This window comes from Arachis ipaensis, chromosome B6 (genome assembly GCF_059453495.1).
Source record: "Arachis ipaensis isolate K30076 ecotype BB chromosome B6, ASM5945349v1, whole genome shotgun sequence".
NCBI classification, from domain to species: Eukaryota; Viridiplantae; Streptophyta; class Magnoliopsida; order Fabales; family Fabaceae; genus Arachis; species Arachis ipaensis.
Window position 1 is genome coordinate 99,945,240 of NC_142441.1, and position 11,722 is coordinate 99,956,961.

At 35.9% G+C, this 11,722-nt stretch overlaps 1 pseudogene; it reads left to right on the forward strand.

The window, feature by feature from the left end:
- The first annotated feature begins 6,674 nt into the window (after nucleotides 1–6,674).
- On the forward strand, nucleotides 6,675–11,170 carry LOC148561938 (uncharacterized; annotated as a pseudogene).
- The last annotated feature ends 552 nt before the right edge of the window (nucleotides 11,171–11,722 follow it).

An 11,722-nucleotide genomic window follows, 5' to 3' on the forward strand; every position in this document is an offset into this window, starting at 1 on the left:
ACTCAGCTTTTGAGGAGGAAAGAACTTGGCTAAGAAAGCCTTGACCAGCTTATCCCAAGAATTCAGGCTATCCTTAGGTTGAGAGTCCAACCATATTCTAGCTCTGTCTCTTACAACAAATGGGAAAAGCATAAGCCTGTAGACCTCGGGATCAACCCCATTGGTCTTAACAGTATCACAGATCTGCAAAAATTCAGTCAAGAACTAAAAAGGATCTTCAGATAGAAGTCCATGAAACTTGCAGTTCTGCTGCATCAGAGAAACTAATTGAGGTTTCAGCTCAAAATTGTTTGCTCCAATGGCAGGAATGGAGATGCTTCTTCTATGTAAATTGGAATTAGGTGCAGTAAAGTCACCAAGCATCCTCCTTGCATTATTATTATTTTCGGCTGCCATCTCCTCTTCCTGTTCGAAAATTCCTGTAAGGTTGTCTCTGGATTGTTGTATTTTAGCTTCTCTTAGTTTCCTCTTCAGAGTCCTTTCAGGTTCAGGTTCTGCTTCAACAAGAATGTTCTTGTCCTTGCTCCTGCTCATATGAAAAAGAAGGGAACAGAAAATAATAATAGGGATCCTTTTTACCACAGTATAGAGGTTCCCTTGTGTGAGTAGAAGAAAAGAAGATTAAGAATGAAGAAGAGAAGAATTTGAACTCAGAGGAGAAGAAGGGGTTCGAATTTTGGGTGAGGAGAAGTGTTAGTAGATGAATAAATAAATAGAAGGAGATGAGAGGTGAGAGGATTTTCGAAAATTAATTAAAATAAAAATTAAAATTTAAAGTTAAATTTCGAAAATTAAAGTTTGAAATTAAAATTAAATTAAAATTTAAAATAGTTAGTTAATTAAAAAGAAATTTTGAAAAAGAGGGAAAGGATTTTCGAAAATAAGGGAGAGAGGATTAGTTAGGTAGTTTTTAAAAAGATATGATTGAAACAAAAAGATAAGATTGATTGAAAAAGTTTTGAAATTTATTTTTGAAAAAGATATGATTGAAATTTAAAAAGATATGATTGAAACAACAAGATAAGATTTGAAAATCAATTTTAAAAAGATAAGAAGTTAGAAAAGATTTTAAAATTGAATTTAAAAAAGGTATGATTGAAATTTTAATTTGAAAAAGATTTGAAAAGAAAATTAAAAAGATTTGATTTTGAAAACTAAAGTTGATTACTTGACTAACAAGAAACTAAAAAGATAAGATTCTAGAGTTTAAAGATTGAACCTTTCTTACTAGGCAAGTAACAACTTAATATTTTTGAATCAATCACATTAAATTCGAAAATCATGAACTAAAATTAAGAAAAAGATTTTTGAAAATTAATTTGAAAAATTTTCGAAAATATTAGAAAGAAATTTTGAAAAAGATTTGATTTTTGAAAAGGATTTTGAAAAGATAAGATTTTTAAATTGAAAATTTGATTTGATTCATAAGAAATAATTAAATTTAAAAAACTTTTTTACTAAATCAAATCATATTTTCGAAAATTTTGAGTAAAATAAGGAAAAGATATTTTTTTTATTTTTGAATTTTTAATGAAGAAAGAGAAAAACATGAAAAAAAAACTCATAACATAAAAATTATGAATCAAAACACACAATGCATGCAAGAACACTATGAATGTCAAGATGAACACCAAGAACACTTTGAAGATCAAGATGAACATCAAGACTTATTTTTAAAAATTTTTAAGAAAAGAAAAACATGCAAGACACCAAACTTAGAAATTTTCAATAATTAGACACTAACAAATTAAAAATGCATATGAAAAACAAGAAAAGTCACAAAACAAGAAAATATGAAGATCAAACAAGAAGACTTTCCAAGAACAACTTGAAGATCATAAAGAACACTATGAATGCATGAATTTTTGAAAAATGCATAAATTTTTAGAAAAAATGCAATTGACACCAAACTTAAAAATTGACTCTAGACTCAAACAAGAAACAAAAAATATTTTTGATTTTATGATTTTATTAATTTTTTTGGATTTTTGTTTTTTTTTTTTTTTTGAAAACCTATAGGGAAAAGGAAGCAATGAATTCATGGTCCTCAATCAAGATTCCAGGAATCATACCAGGTTAGTCTAAAGCTTGATGGCCAGCCAAACTTCAGCATACCATTTTGAAACTTTAGAATTCATTCTTAAAAATTTTAAAATAATTTTCGAAAACAAAGGGGAAAAATTTTTTTGAAAGATTTTTGAAAAAAAAATTTTTTTGAAAATAAAACAAAAAGAAAATTACCTAATCTGAGCAACAAGATGAACCGTCAGTTGTCCAAACTCGAACAATCCCCGGCAACGGCGCCAAAAACTTGGTGCACGAAATTGTGATCCCTGGTAATGGCTCCAAAAATTTGGTGCTCTAATCTTAATTTATAATTTGTCACAACTTCGATACAACTAACCAGCAAGTGCACTGGGTCGTCCAAGTAATAAAACCTTACGTGAGTAAGGGTCGATCCCACGGAGATTGTCGACTTGAAGCAGGCTATGGTCACCTTGTAAATCTCAGTCAGGCGGATTCAAATGTATTAAGAGATTATAGTGGACGAAAATTAAATAAAATATAAAATAGGATAGTGGTACTTATGTAATTCATTGGTGAGAATTTCATATAAGCGTATAGAGATGTTTTCGTTCCTCTAATCTCTGCTTTCCTGCTATCTTCATCCAATCAATCCTACTCCTTTCCATGGCAAGCTTTATGTAGGGCATCACCGTTGTCAATGGCTACATCCCATCCTCTCTGTGAAAAAGGTCTAAATGCTCTGTCACGGCACGACTAATCATCTGTCGGTTCTCGATCATACTGGAATAGGATCCATTGATCCTTTTGCGTCTGTCACTATGCCCAACACTCGCGAGTTTGAAGCTCGTCACAGCCATTCCTTCCCAGATCCTACTCGGAATACCACAGACAAGGTTTAGACTTTTCGGATCTCAGGAATGGCCATCCATGGGTTCTAACTTATACCACGAAGACACTAATAACTCGGACTCGGTCCCCTGCATTAGATATCCAAGAGATATCCATTCAATCGAAGGTAGAACGGAAGTGGTTGTCAGGCACGCGTTCATAAGTTGCGAATGATGATGACTGTCACGATCATCACATCCATCATATTGAAGTACGAATGAATATCTTAGAAGCGGAATAAGTTGAATTGAATAGAAAAACAGTAGTACTTTGCATTAATCTTTGAGGAACAGCAGAGCTCCACACCTTAATCTATGGAGTGAAGAAACTCTACCGTTGAAAATACATAAGTGATAATGGAGTTCATTGGTCTCAGCCCCAGAGGGAACCGGAGTAACCAAGACTGTGAATACAATGATAAAAAGTTCTATATATACTAGACTAGCTACTAAGGTTTACAGAAGTAAGTAATTGATGCATAAATCCACTTCCGGGGCCCACTTGGTGTGTGCTTGGGATGAGCTTGAAGTTTACACGTGCAGAGGCTTCTTTTGGAGTTGAACGCCAAGTTGTAACGTGTTTCTGGCGTTCAACTCTGGTTTGTGACGTGTTTCTGGCGTTTAACTCCAGACTGCAGCATAGAACTGGTGTTCAACGCCCTTTTGCGTCATCTAAACTTGGGCAAAGTATGGACTATTATATATTGCTGGAAAGTCCTGGATGTCTACTTTCCAACGCCATTGAGAGCGCACCATTTGGAGTTCTGTAGCTCCAAAAAATCCACTTTGAGTGCAGGGAGGTCAGAATCCAACAGCATCAGCAGTCCTTCTTCGACCTCTGAATCTGATTTTTACTCAAGTCCCTCAATTTCAGCCAGAAAATACCTGAAATCACAGAAAAACACACAAACTCATAATAAAGTCCAGAAATGTGAATTTAACATAAAAACTAATAAAAACATCCCTAAAAGTAACTAGATCCTACTAAAAACATACTAAAAACAATGCCAAAAAGCGTATAAATTATCCGCTCATCATGCACCTATCTATATGAATGCAACTAGATGCAATATGATTCTACCTACTTGGTCAAAAGTGAATCAATCTCCAAGAGAATGTATGAACAATTTAGGCTAAGATCGTATGATGATTCATGAATCCTACCAATTCAAATATCAAAATGAAGTTCAAATAGACTTGCAAGAGGAAAGCTCATGAAAGCCGAGAACAAGGAATTGAGCATCGAACCCTCACCGGAAGTGTATCCGCTCTAGTCACTCTAGTGTATAGGGTCGATCACTCAATTCTCTTCTAATCATGCTTTCCATGATTTGTTTTTCTTCTAACAATCAACAATTATTCAATGCATGCATACATTCATCATGAGGACTTATTCATAGGTTGTAATGGGGCTAGGGTGAAGGTAAGGATGCATATGGTCAAGTGAGCTTGAAATTTGTATCTTTGATTAGCCTAAGCTCTCACCTAACACATGTAACAACCTATATAATTCTAATACACAACCTAGCTACCCATGATTCCCACTTTTTTCACATACTCATGCATATTCTTTAATTATCATTCCATATGTATTGATTTTTATTAAACTTTACTTTGGGGCATTTTGTCCCCTTTTATTTCTTTTTCTCTTTTTCTTTTTCTATTATTATTATTATTATTATTATTATTATTATTATATATATATATATATATATATATGTTCTTTTTCTTTTTCTTTATTATTTTTTTCTCAAAACTCAATTGGGCTCAAAACTCACATGCTTATGTTCTTAGCTCAAAAACCATGTTCCAAAATAAATTCTTCAAGCAAGTTTGTCACAAAAAATTTTTTTTCAAATTGGTAGGATGCCCTAAAAATAATTTTTCTCTTGGAAAAGAAATCATCACCCTAACCAAGTAGTCCTAACATAAAAAGAAATGGTGAAATATGTACAAATTCTAACTAACATGCAACCTATCATGCAATGCAACAACTAACTAGCAAAGAAAATCAAGAATTGGTGTTGAAAAAGGAAGTTGTTACCTATGGAGGTCGGTCGGACGACCTCCCCACACTTAGAAATTTGTACCGTCCTCGGTGCATGCAAAGAAGAGCAAGGTGGATGGGTTGCTACAATTGATGAGCTCCTTCAAAAGGTTGTGCGGGTGAACTTGTTTGTTACTCCATTTAATACTTTTCTATTTCTTTTCTTCTTGGTGGTGATACATGCTTGGAAAGACAACAGGGGCATTCTAAGACAAAAGGGCAGAATGGGAATTTCACACTTCCAGAGGGCCCCATCACTAGAGCACGTGCAAAGAAGCTCAAGGAGAGTTTTGGGAACCTGGCAGCGCTTGTGCATATGAAGTTGCATCAAGTTCTAACCAAGGAAGAATGGGCAAGGCCCATTGGGCTAAGTCAGGACAGCAAAAAGCCCAATAATGCTTTCCGAATTCAGTGGGAGGCATAATTTATCTTTAAATTTCGAAATTCTAGGCTTTTGTTTTAGTTTGTTATGTGGTCAAAAGTTTGTTAGAAGACTTATTTTAAATCTGCTATGCTTAGTAGTATTTTAGGTATTTTAAATTTAAATCAAATCTGATCTAATCTAATAAGATCAAATCTGATTTAAATTAGTTATCATATCTTTAGAATTTTAAAATTTAAATCAAATCTGATCTAATCTAATAAGATCAAATCTGATTTAAATTAGTTATCTTATTTTTTAGTTAGTTGCTAGGTGCCTATTTAAACACCTTTGGTGAGACAATTTACATAACTTTGATGAATAAATTTCAGTTGCTTTTAAGCACTTTTTATTGTGTGAGAAGTGAGGTCAATGATTTGCTTCACTTGTTGCATGAGGAAGATTGGAGGATCCAACACTAAAGTGATCCGCGTGGTGATTTCTTTTAGTTTTCGTCCCTCTGATCTAGGTTGTCAAGGACAGGTTCTTTGAAGGTCTAGTAGAGAATCCTTTCTGGTGACCTAGGTTGCTAAGAACAGGTATCTTAGAGGTCTAGTAGGAAAACTTTATCTATCCTTTGTTTTTCCTTTATCTATCTTTTATGTTTCCGCTGTGTCTCTTTATGCCAATAAATTCCTCTTCTTGATGTCATTCTTTTCTTGTCCCCTTCCATTAGGATTTTATTACTTTGAATGTATTAAACCCTTAAACCCCAACTTTATTCCTTATCATTTGGTATCAGTTACAGGTCGTAGGTAAATTCTTATTTATCCACACGTTCCTTGGGTCTTGTTTAATCTCTTTATTTTTCTCTTCAATTTCTGCAAATTTACTTTAGATTAAAAAAAACAAAAAAAATTCTTTCTTAAATTCTATTACTGCAATTTCTGTTTATTCTAGTTAACAAAAAAACAAAAAAAAAAAGCAAAAAAAAAATGAAATTTAAATTTTCCCTTTGTTTTAACTTTTCAAATTTTCCTTGGGTTCCACTTAGGATTCAATTTTGCTAGTTTTTGTCATCCTAGTATCACTCCTTGTTTCTTTTTTCACATACTTTAATTGTCTTCTTGTCAAGTTGAACGTTTCTATCATTCAGATTATCTTAGTTTGGTGTCTCAATTCCTCATCTTCCGAAGTGCAACTTGTTAAGGCAATCCAAGAGTGGAAAAAGGCAAGAGTGGTGAGCTCATCAGAGGGTAAAAGCCACGTATTGAGTGAAACACGAGTGTCCTATTCCGAGTGATACACGTGAGAAGAGTGCTGTAAGGTCTTTTCTTTTACAGGTTCATTGATGTCTAACACTGAAGGGAACCCCGATCCACAACTAACTTTCCGCCTCGACGCACTTTCCAGCATCCTTATAGGAATTCAACAACATCTTGATGACATGGATTCTCGAATTAACTCTTTTTCTCCTAGGCGAAAAGCACAGTCACGAGAATCTATTCATAATGATTCTACGGAGTCTGAGGAGGAGACTTCATCCAGATCTCGACATCATAGACAACCGGCAGATGTTGATAATAACCTTAATACTATCAAGATGCGTATCCCAAAATTTAAAGGCAGAAGTGACCTTGAGGCGTACCTGGAATGGGAACGCAATGTAGAGCTCTTATTTCAGTGTCATAACTACTCTGATGTAAAAAAGGTAAGACTAGCGGCTGTAGAATTCTCATATTATGCCCTTGTCTGGTGGGCCGAGCTGGACAAACAGAGGAAACGGAATGGACAACCACCAATTCTGTCTTGGGAGAAGATGAAGAAGGTCATGCGACAACGGTTTGTCCCTTCTTACTATTACAGGGAGCTACATCAACGGCTCCAACGGTTATACCAAGGTTCTAAGTCTGTAAATGAGTATCATAAGGAGATGGAGATGCTGCTAATCTAAGCAAACATTGAGGAGGAGTCTGAGGCTACTATGGCACGTTTCTTGAGTGGGCTGAACTGAGACATTGCAAATACTGTAGAACATCTCCCATTTGTGACTATGGATGACTTGGTGAACCTAGCTATCAAGGTGGAAAGACAGCAAAAGGCGAAAGGGCTGCGTAATTCTACTTCAAGGTGGGATTCAAGAGGTGCTAATTTCAGGGAGAAGATTGGATCCAAACCTACCGAATCAAAGGAGAAGCCCACAGAGCAGCACAGGAAGACGCACACGCCTAATTCCACTTCTAAACCTCCTGCACGACATCGTGATATTACCTGCTTTATGTGCCGTGGATTAGGCCGTTATGCTTCCGAGTGTCCAAATAAAAGGACCATGGTAATTAAAGCAAATGATATTTTCTCAGAATCTGATAACTCAAATAGGTATGAAGACATGCCACATGCGGATGATGCTACAGATAATGAAGATATAGTTGAGTATGCTGTTAGTGGCAAGACCCTTATTACTAGGCGGATCTTAAATGTACAAGCCAAGGATGATAGTCTAGAACAGCGAGAGAACATCTTTCATACAAAAGTTTTATTGGGAGGTAAGGTTGGACTCATGATCATTGATGCTGGAAGTCATACAAATGTTGCTAGCTCTACTTTGATCACAAAATTGGGGTTGAAATGCACCAAACACCCTAACCCTTACAAACTGGAGTGGCTAAGTGATGTTGGTGAATTGAAGGTTATGAAGCAGGCCTGCATACAGTTCTCTATTGGGAGATATAGTGACGAGGTACTTTGTGACGTGGTTCCCATGCAGGCTTGTCATCTACTCCTAGGCCGTCCATGGCAGTATGATAGGAAGGTGGTCCATGATGGTTTCACAAACCAATACTCCTTCACTTATCTTAGGAAGAAGATTACCCTTGCACCTTTGACACCTAAAGAAGTGTACCTGGAGCAACCTAGCATTCACAAATCTACTAAAGAGTCTTTAGGATGTGAGAAAATTAAAAAACAAGAGGGTAAAGAGAGGGCTTTGAGAGATGAAACGTGTGAGAAAAAGAGTCAGGGTCTGAGTGAAAAAGAGAGTTCTAAACGAGAAGCATCTGTAGAGAGTGAGAGTGCTCACAAAATATGTTTTTATGCAAAAGAGAGGGATCTGAAACATGCTAGTTTAGGGGAAAAAAAGCATTGGTGTTAGTACGATTTAGAGAGTCTTTCTTTTCTACCATTGAAACTAACCATAACCTGCCTAGTGCTTTTATTTCACTCTTGCAGGAATTTGGCGATGTATTTCCGGATGAGATGCTCTCAGGTTTACCTCCATTACGAGGCATTGAACATCAGATTGACTTTGTCCCCGGATCAAGTATTCCTAACCGGCCAGCTTACCGGACCAATCCTGAGGAGACGAAGGAACTACAACGGCAAGTCGAGGACCTTTTGGCTAAGGGTTTTGTAAGAGAAAGCATGAGTCTTTGTGCTGTTCCGGTACTATTGGTGCCCAAGAATGATGGCTCATGGAAGATTTGTGTTGACTGCAGAGCTGTAAATAAGATTACGGTAAAGTATCGCCATCCTACTCCTAGACTTGATGATATGCTTGATGAATTGCATGGTTCTGTTATTTTTACTAAAATAGATTTAAGGAGTGGTTATCATCAAATACGAATGAAACTTTGTGATGAATGGAAAATAGGTTTCAAAACTAAATATGGTTTGTATGAGTGGTTAGTTATGCCATTTGGTTTGACTAATGCACCTAGTACATTCATGAGACTAATGAATCATATGTTGCGAGAGTTTTTAGGTAAATTTGTGGTTGTTTATTTTGATGATATCCTTATCTACAGTAAATGTCTTGATGATCATATTTTGCATGTTCAATCTGTTTTAGAGGTACTTAGAAAGGAAAATTGTATGCTAATCTCCAAAAGTGCTCGTTTTGTCTGAGTAAAGTCGTATTCCTAGTTTTGTGATAAGTTCTGCAGGAATTGAGGTAGATGACGAGAAGGTGAAGGCTATTAGAGAATGGCTCACACCTCAGAATGTCTCTGATGTTAGAATTTTTCATGGTCTTGCGGGTTTTTATCGGAGGTTTGTTAAAGATTTTTCTACTATTGCTGCACCTTTAACTGAAATCATCAAGAAACATGTCAACTTTAAATGGGATCAGGAACAAGAACTTGCCTTTAACACCTTGAAAGAAATATTGTGTTCTGCCTCCATTCTTATTTTACCAGATTTTTCTAAAACTTTTGAAATTGAATGTGATGCTTTCGGAATTGGTATAGGTGTTGTTTTGATGCAGGAAAAGCGAGCAATCGCCTATTTCAGTGAGAAGTTAAATGGGGCCCGTCTCAACTACTCCACTTATGATAAAGAGCTTTATGCCTTGGTACGAGCTTTGGAAGTGTGGCAGCATTATTTTCTATCTAAGGAATTTGTGGTACATACTAACCATGAATCCCTCAAACACTTGAAGGGCCAAGGGAAGCTGAACAAGAGACATGAAAAATGGATAGAATTCCTTGAATCCTTTCCATATGTAATCGCCTATAAGCAAGGTAAAGAGAATGTGGTTGCTGATGCATTATCTAGAAGGTATTCCTTAATCACAACCCTTACTTCTAAACTGCTAGGTTTTGAGTGTATGAAGGAATTGTATGCAACTGATTTTGCTTTTGCCTCTATCTATGCTGCATGTGAACATGGTGCATATAACAAATTCTATAAGCATGATGGCTTTCTTTTTCGGGGTAATAGGATTTGTGTACCTACTTATTCTATTAGGGAATTACTTGTTCTAGAATCACATAGTGGGGGTTTGATGGGTCATTTTGGTGTGCATAAGACTTTGAATGTTTTATCTGAGCATTTTTACTGGCCCCACATGCGTAAAGATGTTGAAAAATTTTGTGCTAAATGCATTGCATGTAAACAAGCTAAATCTAAGTCTTTACTACGTGGTTTGTATACTCCTTTACCTGTTCCTGTGCATCCATGGGTTGATATTTCTATGGATTTTGTTCTTGGTTTCCTAGAACTAGGAGAGGTCGAGATAGCATTTTTGTTGTGGTAGATAGATTTAGTAAAATGGCTCATTTCATTGCTTGCCATAAAACTGATGATGCCACACATATTGCTGGCCTATTCTTTCGAGAAGTTGTACGCTTACATGGTGTTCCCTAAACTATTGTTTCTGATCGTGATGTCAAATTCTTAAGTCACTTTTGGAAAGTTTTGTGGAGCAAGTTGGGAACAAAATTGTTATACTCAACTACTTGTCACCCTCAAACTGAAGTCGTAAATAGGACATTGGGAACCTTATTGCATGCTGTTGTTGGTAAGAATTTGAAAACCTGGGAAGATTGTCTACCTTTTATTGAGTTTGCTTATAACAGGACAATCCATTCTTCCACTGGTTTTTCACCCTTTGAACTTCTCTATGGTTTTAATCCTCTCACTGTCTTGAATTTAATGCCTTTACCTTTGAGTGATCTTATTAGTTTAGATGGAGCTAGCAACGGTGAGAAAGTTAAAGCAATATATGCAAAGGCTCATGACCTAATTGAGAGGAAGAACAAAACCACGGATGAAAGGATTAACAAGAGCCGAAAGCATATAGTCTTCGAACCAGGAGATTGGGTTTGGGTACATTTGAGGAAGGAGAGATTTCCTACTCAGAGGAAGACTAAACTTGATGCTAGAGGGGATGGCCCATTCCAAGTGCTTGAGAAGATCAGTGACAATGCCTACAAGATTGACTTACCAGGTGAGTATCATATCTCTGCTACTTTCAATGTTTCTGATCTCTCTTTTTTTGATATGGACACAGATTCGAGGACGAATCTTTTTGAGGAAGGAAGGAATGATACATGCTCGGAAAGACAATAGGGGCATTCTAAGACAAAAGGGTAGAATGGGAATTTCACACTTCCAGAGGGCCCCATCACTAGAGCACATGCAAAGAAGCTCGAGAAGAGTTTTGGAAACCTGACAGCACTTGTGCATATGGAGTTACATCAAGTTCTAACCAAGGAAGAATGGGCAAGGACCATTAGGCTAAGTCAGGACAGCAAGAAGCCCAATAATGCTTTCCGAATTCAGTGGGAGGCATAATTTATCTTTAAATTTTGAAATTCTAGACTTTTGTTTTAGTTTGTTATGTGGTCAAAAGTTTGTTAGAAGACTTATTTTAAATCTGCTATGCTTAGTAGTATTTTAGGGATTTTAAATTTAAATCAAATCTGATCTAATCTAATAAGATCAAATCTGATTTAAATTAGTTATCATATCTTTAGGATTTTAAAATTTAAATCAAATATGATCTAATCCAATAAGATCAAATTTGATTTAAATTAGTTATCTTATCTTTTAGTTAGTTGCTAGGTGCCTATTTAAACACCTTTGGTGAGACAATTTACATAACTTTGATGAATAAATTTC